We start from the raw sequence: 16,894 nt of genomic DNA, 5'->3' as shown, positions 1-16,894 counted from the left end.
CCTTGCTAGCATCCCAAACCATGTCCATAGAGGTGCCCTTATTCATATTAATTTCAAAAAAATCCTTCATCTGCTGTTTACATTCTTCCACATTTCTCTGATTTCTAAACAAATTCTCATTTACGCGCCACGAGCGCCTATCTCTATTCTCCTTATTAATCTCTAGTCAGACTGGGCTATGATCAGAAATAGTTCTTGCACATATCTTCACCTTCTTAATCCTTGAAAAAAAGTCATTAGTCAACAAAATAAAATCGATCCTGGAAAAAGATTGATGTCTATCAGAAAAAAAAGTATAATCCTTTTCATGCGAATGTCTTTCACGCCAAATATCTCTCAATTCCAAGTCATCCTTCATTTCAAAAAAGGATTTAGGCAGTCTAGCATGACTTGGGACGCGCTTAAAAGATCCAGCCTTGTCCATCTGTACATCCAAAACACCGTTCCAATCCCCCATAAAAATAAAAGATTTATAATCCAACTGAGTAAGCTTTGTATGAAGTGAACTAAAAAAGTCAGCTTGTTGTTGATTAGGAGCATATAATCCAACTAAAAGCGTCTTTTTACCTTCTAACAGCAACTCTATCATAACGTATCTTCCATGCTTATCTGCTTCAATTAAGTCCGCTGTTAAAGCACTTTTAACATAAACAACCACTTTTTTTCTTATTCATTGCAGAAGCAACAAATTGCGTGCCCAACCTTGAGTTCGATAAATACTTTTGGTCCACAACCCTAATATGCGTTTCTTGCAAACATATAACATCTATCTTGAATTGTTTTAAATATTGAAAAACTTTCTTCCTCTTCTGTGGTGAATTTAGTCCATTAACGTTCCAAGTTAAAAATTTAGTTGCCATGCATATCATCCCAAAGCTCTTGGAGCACTTCTTTAATAGGACTATCTTTTTTAGGCCGTGCTCCTCCCACTGCTTGGCTGTAAGTACGTTTTGGAAGTTCTATAGACTTCTGCTGATCTTGTTCTTTTATTTTTTTTTGCTCGTTTTAAAGCAGCACGCGTCACCCTCTGCTCTCCAGGATCAGCCAAAGAAGTTGTAGCCTGGTCTCCTCCAGCACCATTCTCCTCTGTCTGTCCATCTTCAGCCTCTTGATGTTCTCCTTCTCCAGATCCCTTTGCAGCTTCCAGAAGTGATAGTGGGGTTGCTTTTAAAACGTTATTATAAAAATCACGCGCCTGTGTCACAGTGGCCAGACGGTACCTTTTACCTTCATACATCACCACCAATCCAACTGGGATCTCCCATCTGAACCTTATATCACGTTGTTTGAGCTCTTGCACAAGAAATGTAAAATCCTTCCTTCTCCTTAAGATCTTTGGAGGAATTTCTTTTAAAACCAAAACTTCTTGATCAGCAATCACCACTTTAGTATCATAGGCAGCTTGAATAACTTCATCTCTAGTTTCCCTCTTTGCAAAATAAACCACCACATCTCTAGGTAGCTTTCTCTGTCTAGCAATCCATGAATTCACACGAAACACTTTATCCATGCCTCCCTTTATTTCAGATGCTGGCTGACTCAATACTACTTCCAGAGCCTCAGAAATCAGCTGCTTTAGGTCTTCCTTAATATTCTCTTTTAAGCCTCTGATTCTAACAGCATACTGCATCTGGTAATATTGAGCAAGACTCAGTTCTCTGTCCATTTTGTCTCTTAAATCTTCATTCTCCAGTACCTTTGCTTCTAATATGGCATTCTTTTGAGTCAAATCTTCCACTTTTTCATCCAGATCTTGCACACATTCAGCCACTCTATGCACTGAAGACAAAATGTCTACCTTCATCACACTGAACTTCTCTTCCATCCTCTCTTCTATTCTCTCCTCCAATTTCTCCAATTTCTCCTCAATCTTTGCCAATTTATCACCCATTGATTCCAGAATTACCTGGGCATGTTTTTCAAGAGCATCTTGTAAATCCTTCAGTGTCAATGCAGCAGGAGGAAGCAACGCTTGCAATGATGTCTGTTGCACCGGAGAAGTTCCAGCACTCCGAAGAGTTTTTGGGGGAGGTTTAGCCGCCATCTTTACTTTCACTTACTACGCACTTTCACTTTAAGTTTATAAAGTCCATTAAGCTAGAAAGCAGCAATAAAAGTCCTCTTCACCTTTTCCTCCTGTACCGCTCTGCCTGCTCCTTTTATTCCATGGTCTTTCCTTCTGGCAGGGGTGGTCGCAAACGCCTGGCTCCGCTCCAGAAGTCACGGAGCAGAGACGCTGAACAGCTGGGAGCAACCCAGGCTACGGGGGAGTTCAATCCTTCAGCCGCCCAAGCTTTAAGCTCAGGCGGCCCCGGAGAACTCAACCCCTACCTGGGGCCTCTCCCCCTCCTCTTCTCCCGAGGAGGGGGCTTCAAATCCACCCAAACAGCTGATCAGCGCTGTTTCGGGTGGAAACAACACAGCTGAGCCGCGGGCAGCCCGAAAAGGCTGTCTCCAGCGCCGCGCCGCCACCGGAAGTCCTGCATTAGCTGACTTTTGTAAAAGATAGCAAGAACAAGCATTGGTGCAATTAACAATTAGCAATAACTTACTAAATGTACAAAAAACAAAAAGCAAATATCAAAATAATACAATAAAAACACAGACTGCTGGCAAGGAAAAGCATTATATGGTCAATTTCTACAAAAGATCGAGAGGAAAATGGATAAAGATAAAAACTGTCATTAGCTTATAACATTTAAAAAAAACAACAACCCTGAAGGCTTGATTTTGCTGCACAAGAGCAAACTATTGGAACTAATGCAATCAAAGCCAGAACTGAAAAATCATCAAATGATTCAAAAGGCAGATTTTGCAAAGAAGCAGAACAGTTGATCATATAGTCAGCTCGTGAAAAAGATTACACAAACTGATTACAAAGAGTAACAATACAGTCACCAAAATTAATCAATTGAAGATCTTTAAAAATTATCATCATCATTACCTTTTTAAGAAAAAACTGGACAGCCACCTGTCTGAAAGGGTATAGGATCTCTTGCTTGAGCAGGGTGTTGGACTAGAAGACTTCCAGCTCTATTCTGATTGATTATCATCATCATCATCATCATCATTATTTGTTCCTTTTGCACGAAACACATAGGGCAACAAGCTTCTTCCAATGAATCCTATTCACGTCTTCGTCATCTTCCCATTTAATGTCTACTGTTCGTAAGTCATATTTTAACATCTGACACCAAGTTTTGCATGGTTTACTCTGCCTCCACTTTCCTTCTGGCAGTTCCCATCATACAGCATATATAGCCAGAATATAGCCAGCTAGGTAAATTAGATATTCCATCACAATGATCTGCAACTTCCTGGATTCACTGTGATGGAAAATTTGCTCATTGTTGACACGGTCATGCCAAATAACATTGAGAATTCTCCATAGGCAATGTTGATGGAACACATTGAGTTTTTGTGCTATGCATGCTGTTATGCCCATGTTTCACTGGAGTAGATTGCTGTTAGTACGGTTGTTTTATAAAGCTGTAACTTGGTCTCCCTATCTATTGTTTGAGTTGACCAAATAGATTGTAAGCACTGGAATACTGCTGAGGCTTTAGCAGTTTTGTTTTTGGCATCTGCATCTGTGCTGCCATCTTGTGATAAGATGTTACCAAGATATGTAAAATGTTAGACATGTACTTGATTAATGGTTTGGGAGGGTGGCTCCCAGTCAACTTGGTCTTATCCGCACATAGTGCTACTTTTCTAGCCTAAGTGTCTAAGTTCATAGTCATGTCCTGCAAGGAAGTGGTCGTTTCTGACAACAATACACTTCATCAGCAAATCAAGGTCTGTGAGCCTTGTGTGATTCTTCTGGGGAATTTCAGCATTTGGCCCATTCATTGCTTTCTGTGTAACAAAGTCTATGGTGAGGAAAAACAGAAAAGGAGATAAAAATGCAGCCCTGTCTAAAACCAGTATCGATAATGAAAAAGTTGGTGGTTTCACTATCAATCTTTACACAGCAACTGCTGTTATGATAGTTGATAATGATAATTGATCAGCGATTCCATATCTTCCACAGATGTTCCCCAGGAAGTTCTGATATATGCTATCAAAAGTCTTCCTGAAATCTATAAAATGTATAGCAAATGATCACTGGAAATTGATACACTGCTTGATAATGTTGCATAGCATGAGAATTTGTTCAGGACATGAGCAGCCATGATGAAATCCAGCTGTTCCTCCCACAACATTTTATCAATTGCTCCTTGCAGTCAATTGATTAAGAACACTTGATCATTCAGAAAGAAAAGTGATGCCTAACCAGTTATTACAATCACTGAGATTCCCTTTATTAGGAAGTTTAACAATAACTCCCTTCTGCCAAGCATCAGGAACACATTGTGTGTGCCAACAACTTTTTATAACCTGATCAGCTCTATTACCAGATTGTCTCCACCAGCTTTCAAAGGTTCCACTGGGATCTGGTCTATGCCAGCAGTTTTATTATTCTTCAATGCATTAACTGCATGTTGAACTTCATAGGTTGCAATCAAGTCCAGTACAATGTCCAGTAGTGCAATGGAATCAGCATTACTAAAAACATAGGTCATACTGGAGGTTGGCTAATTTCTTTGAAGTGTTCTAATCACTACAGAAACAGCAAGTAGAAACTAAAAATTACAACGAAACTGGCGTACTGACATTAACCAATCCTTGATGATGGTGCTGGAGCACCTGACGCAGGGCTTGATGTCTAGCACCAAAACCACCACAAGACTAGGAACATGGAATGCATGCACCCTGGCTCAAGCTGGGAAGTTGGGAAACATCAAAGGGATCAGGCAAAGACATTGACTGAAAGAATAACAGCAGAGGACAAATAGAGAGATCTGGACTGCCAGGTTAAGCAGAATTGCTGGCCCCAAAAGCGCATGTGGTTAGAATGCAAGAGCACCGAAGCACAAGAAGCAGCAGAATAGGAGTGATATGAAGATACTATACCCTATTGTTCACAATCTAACCAATGCAAAATTCAGTCTTGATGTTCCTATTAAAAATAAGAATGGAAAACTTTTGCTCACAAAGGAAGACCAAGAGGCGAGATAGGTAGAACGCTTAAAAATTATCAAGGACCAATAATGAAAATATGGTGGGAACATGGGGTTTAAAAAGTAATTGAAAATGAGTGAATTAAAATATTGTGGGATTTCTGAATATAAACTGATGGTGTTTTGGCTCATAACACACCAGATTTTAGCTGTGGTTGAAAAGAAGAAAGTATAGATAATTGATGCGGCCATGCAAAGAGGATAATAGAATAGGAGACAAAGAATTGGAGAAGATTAAGAAAAGTCAGATAGTCCCAGTGATTATCAGAATGCTGCATGCAACATCAAAAAATCTTGGAGAGCACTTAGAAAATCTGTATTACAGAATTTCCATTACTCAATTACAAAAGGCCACACTGCTTGGATCCACACATATACAGTATTATATTGATACATTATGACATCCTAAATTCTTGGGAAGAACTTGATGTGTATGATGTGTATGAAGGTCAACAACAGCTAAAGAACTGGCAACTGTGACTTGTGAACAAATAACAACAACAACAATAACAACAACAACAACAACAACAACAACAATAATAATAATAATAATAATAATAATAATAATAATAATAATAATCCTGCAATAACTCCAGCAAAGCTACAAAAAACTGCGCTACTCGGAACATCTTACATTTTAAGGAGATACCTGGTTGATACCTAGGATGCTGGCAGCAACCTGTGTCAACCATTAGTGCCAGTCAATTTGAGTGTTCAGTTGACTGAGTTTCATGTTTTATGAATAAAAGTTTTATAATAATAATAATAATAATAATAATAATAATAATAATAATAATAATAATAATAATACCTTAGTGGTCATTCATCTGAAGCTATAAGATTCAAATGTTTATATGAGAATATGGGTTTATCCGGAATTTTTTTGCCTCTAAATATAAATATCAGAGATAATAATAATGGATGTTTGATCATTATTCATGCCACATTAAGTAGCAATAATTTAAATTAATTAAACTTTCTAATTAGAATTCATTAGAATTTAAAATGCTTGAAAAAAATGTCTATATGACATTCAGTAAGATAAAAATATTAATGAAAAGAACATTGGATTGTACTAAAACGTTTGAACTAATCTCACCAAACATCCAATAATTATGCAATAACATGGCATTGCCATCAACAAATCTGCTTGCCTATGTAATCAAGTTCCTACTGTTTGCAGCAAAGCCAATTGTAGGCAGAGAGAGAAACTGGGCTAAGATTTATGCATAAATTTCAAGCCAGAGGTAAAGCATTAAACAAGTCCAGAGTCCAAAGACAGATTTCCAAAGTCAAAGAATCCAAAGAACAGAGATTCTAAGAAGATGGAATAAAAATCCCAATCAATCAATTCAAGTTCTTCAGAACTTCTGCTAGGAACTGTGGATATAAAACCGTAAATCCAACCATCAATTATCAAGAATTTATTTTTACAAGTCGAATTCTACATCTGCATTTCAATGGCTTGATTCTCAAATGCGCACTTTGCCTTTGGGTTTTAGTCTTCCAGGAACTGTATTTCCAGGAGCTTGCCGAAGCATTTTCTTTTTCTTTTTTTCTCATTCATGCAAATGGTCACTAAGTGTTGTGACTACGTGAACCTGGAACCATGCTTGTAGAGTAAAGATGAAAACCAGAGCATACATTTTTGTTTTTTTTTAAAAAAAAAATACTGGACAATCCATTGCAGAATATACAATGATGATGATGTGCCATCAGATTAGCATCAACTCTTAGTGACTACCTACTGTATATACATTTTCTCTAGGAGCATCTCTTCCCAACCTAGACCTTCACTTCTTCCAATAGTGCACTCATCCTTGCTATAACTGAGTCCATCCACTTTGCTGCTGGTCATTATATTCTTTTTTTTTTCATATTTCTCAAAAATATAGACTTCTCCAAGGAACTAGATCTTCACATGTATCCAAAGTATGATCATCTGAACCTGTGGCAAATTTAAAAAGGAATAACAGAATGTCTTTCCTTGTTCCTTAATAAAAACTACAAAAGGTAGATATTAGAAGAGATTTACACCTTTCTCATTAAGAAGCTCCATATGAGTGTACCTACTTTCCATGAAAACCAACCACTCAGCTGATGTCTAGGATATGAAGAACTGTCTTATTGTGTAGTATACTGACACTTGGTCATTGTGGCTCAGATGAAAAGTCCAGGTTAATTTGTTTTTGTGGCTAATGTACATTGTTAGACTCCTTTAACAATATCCTTCATCCAAAATCTTCCCAGAAGCCTAGAAAAGGATCACTTATGCCTGAAAAACCACAATTAACTTTATCTGGAAGAGTGATTCAAACTGATTCCTAATGGTCAAAGAGATTTCCTGAAACTCTTAAAGGATTTGACACGGCAAGTTAATGCATCGATAGATAATTACAAAAAATCTGTCTTTGTTCACATAAAGTAGTAGTTTAGGTGCAGGTAGTCTTCGACTTACAATAGTTCATTTAGTGACCCTTCAAAGTTACGACGACACTGAAAAATGTGACTTATGACCATTTTTCACATTTATGACCTTTGTAGCAACCCCATAATCATGTGATCAAAATTCAGATGCTTGGCAACTGGTTCATGCTTATGACCATTGCTGTGCCCCAAGGTCATTTGATCATCTTTTGCTAAGCAAAATCAATGGGAAAGCCAAATGCACTTACCAACTGTGGCATTAATCAACTGCAGTGATTCACTTAACAACCATAGCAAGGAATGTCTTAAAATGGGGCAAAACTCACTTAAGAAGTGTCTCACTTATCAACAGAAATTTTGGACTGTGGTCATAAGTCAAGGACTATCTATATTAGCACTGGACTGGGGAGGGCCAGAATCAAGTCCTCAGTCAATCACAGGCACTTCATGTCTGTCACTCTCTCTAAACTCAACTTATCTCAGGAGGTTAAGGTATATAAAAACCTAGAGGAGTCTCAAATGTAGATTACCTTGCATTCTCTAAAAAAGGCAGTAAATAAAATAATGAGATATAAAATAATCTTGCCACTTCTAAATAGATTTGCCACTTCTACCAAAAATGTACTTTTCTTCTACTGTCACTCTAGTTGGCTCCAACCGATTTTGTTACCAGAAAGAATCTTGAAAATCTGACAGGAGCCTTAATTGTATAGCCAGAGAAAGAAAATTCAGGAGCTTTTAGGTTATCGTGCAATCAGTTCACCCAAGCAGAAGCAACTGATTAAGTTCCAATTTCCAGTTTAATGTCAGCCTGACTAATCAAAGGCTGATATCATGCCTGGAACAGTAATAGTTACTTAATAGAGTGCGTAGTGGAGCTTAAAATGGGTGTTGTTCTAATAGATTCAAGACAAACCTGTTAATACTGAGGTATTTTGCTCCTTTTGTACTATCCTGAGCCTTTCATCTTTACTTAAATCCTTCTGAACTGGCTTTAATTTGTCGTCATTTTAAAATGTTGCTGTGATACGTACAAACTAGCTTACAGCACATTTTAGACATAAAGATCTTGTTAAAAATATTATATTTGCTACCAAAAAATGTCCTGCACTCTTTTGGAATCTGAAGCATTGTATAACAGAAAAAGGGATGGAATTACTTCTTGCCTCTTTTATAGAGGTTACCTGTATATCTTTAAAAAAAACCATAATAATGTGTCAAACTGTATTTTGGTTAACAGAGGGAACCACGTGTATATGGTGAATAAATTCTTACTTTGTGATAGCCAACTGACATGACAGAAATGTGAAAGCCAAGATGCTCTCAGGACAAATATTCTCTCTCCAAAGATCTAAAAATTCCTTACAGTTAAATGTGAGATGTTTTCCCTGAGAGATAAGAAATATGTTTATCCCCTTTCCCTCTTATCTTTATCCATCACCACCCTGACTTGCAAACTCTTGAATGTTCTCATCACCAGATAGAAAAGAGTTGGCTGAAGAAAACAAGATTCTCCCCCATTTCTTCCAGCTGAGGATCTCCTAAGGTAAGGCTTGAGATAATGGCTTTCTATTCCTATACACTACTCTCATCCTCCCACCCCCCATTGCTTTTGTTGAATCTTCCATGGATCACTGCAACACGTCCTGAGGGAATTCTTGTTCACTGAAAAGAAATATAAAAGAATGGCATCCTAAGTTTCAGGTTTCTCCATTAGCTTTCTCTAAGGACTTTTTATTGCTATGATTATCAAGGCATAGGAAGACTATGAAAAGAAATGTTCATACTGCAAAAAAAGAAAAATAAATAAAAGAAGAAAAGAATGTTACAACACCAAAAAGAACTGGGAAGAGGCTACAGAACACCTTGACCTACCAGAAGGCAAAACAATCACCGTGGTTCAGGCCTTTCCTTTTAAAGCTGTGTTGAATGAGAGGTCCTGTTACTCGTAAGGTTTGTTGTTTTGTTCTGACTGAAACCTTCTAAATTCCTAATTTGAATTCGGGATAGGAAAAAGCCACAAAGCAAAAAGAAAAACGAAAGCCTATTCATGTTAGTTCAAAGCAAAATATATGAGCCCACCCACCCAGATAAAGGCTTCAGGGACAGAAAATACCTTCCAAGACATCCTTGACTTTATCATTGATCGTGATAATCTAGCAACCTTTTAGCAAGTTCCATTGAAATCTCATGAAAAATCCAGCAGTAAGCTTAAGGCTACACCAATGTAGCTATATAATGTATATGCCCAATAGATGGACATGAAAGAATCAATTTTCCAAATGTTAATATCTTTACAAATTATAGGTGAATATAAATCACCCATAGTTTTGTAGAGATTTTGGCATGTGGGAAATTATATTCTTCCATGTCCATCTAATGATCTATATCCAAATGGTACAGTCTGTGTCTTTTCCTATGGCTTCACAGCCCTTCCAAGTATTAAAGGCCAAATACTTTTTTATAATATGGTAAAAGAAAAGGATTATTATTTAATCAGGGAGTATATATTTAATTTGATTTAAATAGATAAATTTTAGACTCAGTTCTGGCTCCAAACCCTACAACATCTCAGCTTGGAAGATATTTCATACCCTTCATAGTGAAATGGGGGAAAAAATAATTGCCTGCACAATGCCCTTGCTGCGTAGCCAGACAAACATTGTAATCCAAAGAATGAGATCCAAAGTCTATGGATTGCCTTCAAGAAACCTGAGGTGAAAAATGGATGGCTCAACCTCTTTCTAACTGATGTTACCTTTATACAGCATGTGTTCATTCATAAGACCATTTTACATTTTTTAGGTTTATCCCAAACAAGCATTTCTGTACGTATTCTAATACATATCCTGATTCTGTGCCATTCGTGGTATGCTTCCTAGTTTGTGGTCTTTGTTGACTTGTAAGGATATCTCTAGAATAGCAAACCCAGCATGCATAGAATACAGACAGCATGCTTAGGGTAAAACTGACTTCAGATGTGGCTATGGCATAATGGCCAGAATGTGTCCAAACTATTATTAGGGATTGCTGTATATAGAACTGGTACATCTAAGGCTAATGATCTTTTATGTGTGACAATATGATTATCATTAGGCCACGCCTCGTAGAAGCTTGCACCAGCAAATTCACATGCTAGAATAGGAGCAAGTGCCTGATGGAATGTGCTTATCAGCAAGACCAGATACAGTCACCAGAAATGCAAAATACATCTATCTACAATCCTCTGAAATGTCCATTTCTTCTCTTTCATTTTTGCTAGTGCTTTGAAGTAAATACAAGGCAGCAAATTGTGTAAAGACTGAAATATTTTTGACATACCTTGAGCAGGGAGTCAGGCAAAGAGCTTTTTTTTTAACTCCTCACCAGACCTGAGCTTTGTTTCATCTCAAATGCACAAATGACAAAAGTGTTGAAAGATGATTGGACAGCGAGTCCAAGCTCCCTATGGAAGATATAAACAGCATTGGGAGGTTTTTGCTTTTCAGGTCCAGCTTGGTGAATAAATGTAACTATTTCCTTGCTGAAGACAAAGAAAAAGAAGAGTGTGATTTCACATCTAGTGTTTTCATAAGCAGCCTTTAGCGAGAGGTTGACGAACAAAATATGTAATCCATTTCCAACTCAATAGGTTCAACCGTACTTCTGACCCAGCACAAGAGCTTTACAGATCCTCAACTTACAATGAAAACAACCTACTCAATTTATAAGTTTTCTACAAAAAGGGGATAAAAGTAAGTAAGCAAAAGGTGATGGGGAAAGAAGGAAAAAATATTCAGAAAAGAGATTTGTAGTATTATGTTGACTTATGTAAATGTTAGAAATAAGTAGACTAAATCCTTGGTCCTATAGAGTTCTGGATGAATGACATAAATAGCAGCTGCATGAAATATTCTGTTTTAGTGTTCCTCTCCATCAAGCAAATGCAACATAATTCCTTGTATATAATTATTCTGACAAAAAAAAATGTTCATAAAGCCAAACAAGCTAAAGTAGATTACAATAGTTGATCATGGCTTACAATATTAAAAGGGATGCAGTGGCTCAGTGGGTTAGGACGCTGAGCTTGTCGTTCAGAAGGTTGGCAGTTTGGCAGGTCGAATCCTGAGTGCCGCGTAACAGAGTGAGCGCCTGTTACTCGTCCCAGCTTCTGCCAACCTAGCAGTTCGAAAGCACGTAAAAATGCAAGTAGAAAAATAGGGACCACTATGGTGGGAAGGTTCCATGCACCTTTGGCATCTAGTCATGCCGGCCACATGACCACGGAGACGTCCTCAGACAAGCGCTGGCTCTTCGGCTTTGAAACGGAGATGAGCACCGGCCCCTAGAGTCGGAAACGACTAGCACGCATGTGCGGGGGAACCTTTACCTTTACCTTTACAATATTAAAAAAACTGTATACATTGAAATCTGAAAGCAACAACCCTTCAGAGCACAAGGGTTGTGTGTACTCTGCTTTCTACCATATCACAAGTTTTTCTCCTACCAGCCAAATTATAACCAAAATACTTAAATGCTTATTATTGCTGTTGAAGTTACCCAAAAGATGAGTCTGGTCTGATGGTTAAGATGCTGGCCAAGAAACCAGGAGACTGTGAGTTCTAGTCCTGCCTTAGCATGAAAACCAGCTGGGTGTCTTAGGACCAGTTACATTTTCTCAGCCCAACTCACCTCAAATGTTCTTGTAGGGAAAAATAGGACAAGAAAGGAGTAATGAATATTTTCACTGCTTTGGATTGCTTATAAAATAATAAAGGTGAGATAAAAATCAAATAAATAAATCTTATTCAGTAGCTCTAATTCAAAGATAATTCAGAGCGCAGCAGTAGTTTTCCCTAGTCTGTTTTTGCAAGGAATCTAAGTTCAAGCTAATATACAACTAAGAATTTGATCAACAGATTGATCTACACTGCAGATTCATATACACGTTCTTAAGTTTAGTTACAAGAACTTCTGTTCTCCCCTTTACTTTATAGCAGTTTCAGTCTGATTCTATCTTCTTTTGTCCACCCACAGCCACTCTGACCTTTGACTTGAAGCCCTTTGTTGTTTATCTAAAAACGTTTTTTTGAAAACACAAGATGGAGTGAGCAGTTACTCAAGAGATTATTTAGAGCCTAAATGGACATTTGAGAAATTCAAGGACTTATCATGACTTTGCCTTAAGAGACTTGTAGAATGATCAAAGATGAGGAGTCTATTTTGCCCTTAAAAAACCTTGGGAAAATATGGTTAAGCTTAGCTGGCAGCTGTTTCAGAGGAATAAAAATCAACTATAGGTGGGAACAAATTAACAAACTGATGAAATTACCAAGTCCTCAATCTTAAAATCTCCACTGACAGTTCTAAGTCTTCCATAAATCCATATCTATTACTTTGTACAGGACAAGCTGCTTACAAGGTGGTCTAAAAGTTAAAGGTTACACTGCAGCTTTGGAAATTCCTTTTCATGAAAATGGACATTTGTTGTGGACAGAAAAAAATAGGAAATGATATCAACAACTTGCCAATTTTCTATTCTTCAGGTTGATTACTTTCCCAAGGATACCTGTACATCTGGATGTCTTTTGTACCTCATAGTCCTCTACAAAGACATACATCGTAAGTGTGGATAGTGCAACTTTGACAGATAAATCCATGTCCACAATGTTTAAGAATGTACAAATGGATTTGAAACAAATATTTGTATGTTGAAATGCTGAAGAATTCAGTGTTCCAGTCCCATGTTGTCTGCCATATATTCTATTCCATTTGGCTGACTTTCTAATTTAGGCACTGTATCAATCTCTTATAATTGGGTAGTTTGAGATTTTTTTTGCACTCTCTAAGGTTTTACCTCCTCTAGATATTGTTTGAACTTGTGTAATGTAAAACTAATTGTGTTCCTCAAGTCTGCTGACATCTTCTCTTTTAGTGCTTAGGAATACAAAAAGATCCAGACTCTAGAGAGCATAATATTTGGTACTGTCCTGTTCAAAGACTTATGTCTGGTGGAGTTAATAAAACTAGTGAACTGAGGAATTAACTGAAGCATATAAATCCAGAACCAAATCTGGGAGCTCCTACACACACACAGCAGATGAAATGAGGAGCTAAAGGAAATTTAAGAAGTTAATTCAATTCAAAAAATTTAAAAAAAGTCATATCCTGGGGCAAATGCTACTGCAGAGTGAAATTCAACAGCATAGTCAAGAGAGCAATTCAAAATTCTGATAGCCAAAGAATCCAGACAATATGACAGGAATTAAAGCAGATTGGGAAGATAATGTCCAGTAACTGACCATAAGAAGCTCTAATCACACTTTCTTCAGTCATTCCTCCATTATAGTTGAGTTAATTGAGGTTTTCAAATAAGGGAAAATATTCAGGTATTTCAAGAAATCAGTTGTGTTTTAATTATCTGCTGATGATGGATACCATGATGCTATAAAGACTAATCTTCTCAGAGACTTGAGAAGGTTCCAGGTCATTCCTCAAACTCAGATGCAGATTAGATTGAGTTGGTACATTTTCCTATATTATTTTATTTATTTACAGTATATCCTGCCTTTTTTATTTTTACAAGTAACTCCATGCAGCAAATATATCCAACACACCTTCCTCCTCTTATTTTTCCCTACAACAATCCTGTGAGGTGAGTTGGAGTGGGAAAGAGTGATTGGCCTAAGATCATCCAATTAGCTTTCATGACTAAGGGAAATTTGAACTCGGGGTCTCTTGCTTTCTAGTCTGGTGCTTTCACCAGTAGACCAAACTGGGTCTATTGGGCAAACTCTACCCACAGTCTGAAGTTTGATCCAGATGGTACTCAAGGTTGACTCAGCCTTCCATTCTTCTGAAATCAGTAAAATGAGAACCAAGATTGCTTGGGGCAATATGTTGACATTGTAAACTGCTCAGAGAGTGCTGTAAAATACTGTGAGACAGTATGTAAATCTAAGTACTATTACTATCAGCTGCTCCCCATTTATCTCATATACTGATACTTCCAGAGCAGCATTCTGCCTTTTAAAGAGGAGTCAACCAATAGTTCCATGACAGAAAACTATAGCACTACATTCTTAATCACAAGTACAGACTCTGAATGTGGGTACTATGACCACCTCCTCATGGGTCAAGGGACTGAGATTTATTTTCTTGAGCACTGTGTCTGATTATGGCTTTTCAATGTTCTTTCTGTTGCATACTCTCTCCCTTTTGACTCTTTTCTTTTCCACTGTCACATTAAGTCCATCTTCATATACCCAACACATACCAATTCCATACAACACTCAGTTCAAGCAGAATCATCCAGCAATAGACTATAGGAAAAGGTTAAGATTGCCCCATTTGCTATCCTTTCGTAATACAGAACTGTAACAAGGCTTTTCAACCTTGTACAACTTTTAGTGTGCTGGACCAGTATGTAACCATCTGGCCAGAGCACATACTTAAGAACTGTGTTAGAGTATTTAGCATCTACAGAGTTAATGTTGTATCATTAAGAGAAATGTATGTGAGAACGTTTAGCATTTAAAGGGTTAAACGCTATTTACTTAAGAGATGGCTTAAAGACGTATCTCTTTGAACAAGCTGGCCTGGCCTGATGGGAGGGGGTTGGGTTTTTATTACTTTTAAATGCGTTTTAATCTATTTAAGAGTTCTGGGCACTTGTTTAATCTTTTTTAATTTTTGTATTCTGTCTTTTTAACATGTATTGCCCTGTTCACCGCCCTGAGTCCTTCGGGAGAAGGGCGGTATACAAATAAAATTAATTAATAATAAATAATAATAAAAATGTAGTCTAGTTGTTAGTAAACCCTATAGCTTATCTAGAACAGTGGGAGGAGTTGCAAAGTTTATTGCAGGATATCCTGGCTATGTGCCTTTGTATTATCTCTCTGCATGAATCCAAGCCACGAGGCTTCTTCGCTTCGTACGAACATTTATTTTTTTTACACTGCTAGAATGGACAGATATGCTCATGAACAGATGAACCTAACAGCAAACGTAAGTCTGCCTAGGATTCTTGATCAACAAATATTTGTTTAAAACCATTCTGCAGAGTTTATGCTATCTGGATCAGAATTATAACACATTTCTAATTCATAGTTCCAGAATATTTAGGATATGGCAATATTCGAGTACCACCTAGTAAGGTGGCAAAAACTTGATGACCAAAAAAGAAAGCAAAAAAAGTGATAAAGTACAAGTAGTCCTCGACTTACAACAATTCACTTAGTGACTGTTCAAAGTTACAATGGCACTGAAGTGACTTATGACCATTTTTCACACTTATGACAGTTGTAGCATCCCCAGGGTCATGTGATTTATATTTGGACACTTGGCATCTGATTCATATTTATGATTGTTACAGTGTCCCGGGGTCATGTGATCCCCTTTTGCAATCTTTTGACAAGCAAAGTCAATGGCAGGGCTGCTGGTGGCCAAGTGCTAACATGGGACTTCCTTCAGACCCTCCCTCCCTTTCATTTCAATCTCCGTCCCTCCTCTCTTCCTTCCTGTTTCCCTCCCTCCTTCCCTGCCTCTCTCTTTCTCATTTCCATCTCCTTCCTTCTGAAAGAAGAATTCATCAAACAAGGAAAAGCCTCCAGAGACAGAAAAGACAAGCCACTGAGGGAACTAGCTTTAAAAGGTGCATTCCCCTTTAAGAATGAGCTACTGGCTACAAATGAAAGTTAAGAAGCCAGCACTTAAGAAAAAAAATGTACCAAGTACTGGCTGTTAGCTAAGGCAGCCTGCCCAAATGGCTCCATTCATAAGTAATCAAATGCTACAGGCAAAATGCACTTCAAAATCCTTTGCAGCAAAACTTACAGCTAACAATTTTGTTGTTGTTGTTAGTTGTGAAGTTGTGTCCGACCCATCGCAATGCCATGGACATTCCTTCAGGCCTTCCTGTCCTCTACCATCTTCTGGGGTCCATTTAAGCTCACACCTACTGCTTCAGTGACTCCATCCAACCACCTCATTCTCTGTCATCCCTTTCTTCTATTGCCCTCAATCTTTCCCAGCATTAGGCTCTTCTCCAGTGAGTCTTTCCTTCTCATTAGATGGCCAAAGTATTTGAGTTTCAACTTTAGGATCTGGCCTTCTAAAGAGCAGTGAGGGTTGATCTCCTCTAGGACTGACCGGTTTGAACACCTTGCAGTCTAAGAGACTCGCAGGAGTCTTCTCCAGCACCATTTGAGTGCCTCATTTCTTTGGCACTCAGCCTTTCTTATGGTCCAACTTTCACAGCCATACATTGCAACTGGGAAGACCATAGCCTTGATTATACGCACTTTTGTTGGCAGGGTGATGTCTCTGCTTTTTAGTATGCTGTCTAGATTTGCCATAGCTTTCCACCCCAGCATCTTTTAATTTCTAAGCTGCAGTCCCCATCTGCTGTAATACTGGAGCCC

The sequence above is a fragment of the Vipera ursinii genome, assembly GCF_947247035.1.
Source record: "Vipera ursinii genome assembly, chromosome: 7".
NCBI classification, from domain to species: Eukaryota; Metazoa; Chordata; class Lepidosauria; order Squamata; family Viperidae; genus Vipera; species Vipera ursinii.
Note: the sequence above shows the minus strand (reverse complement) of the source record.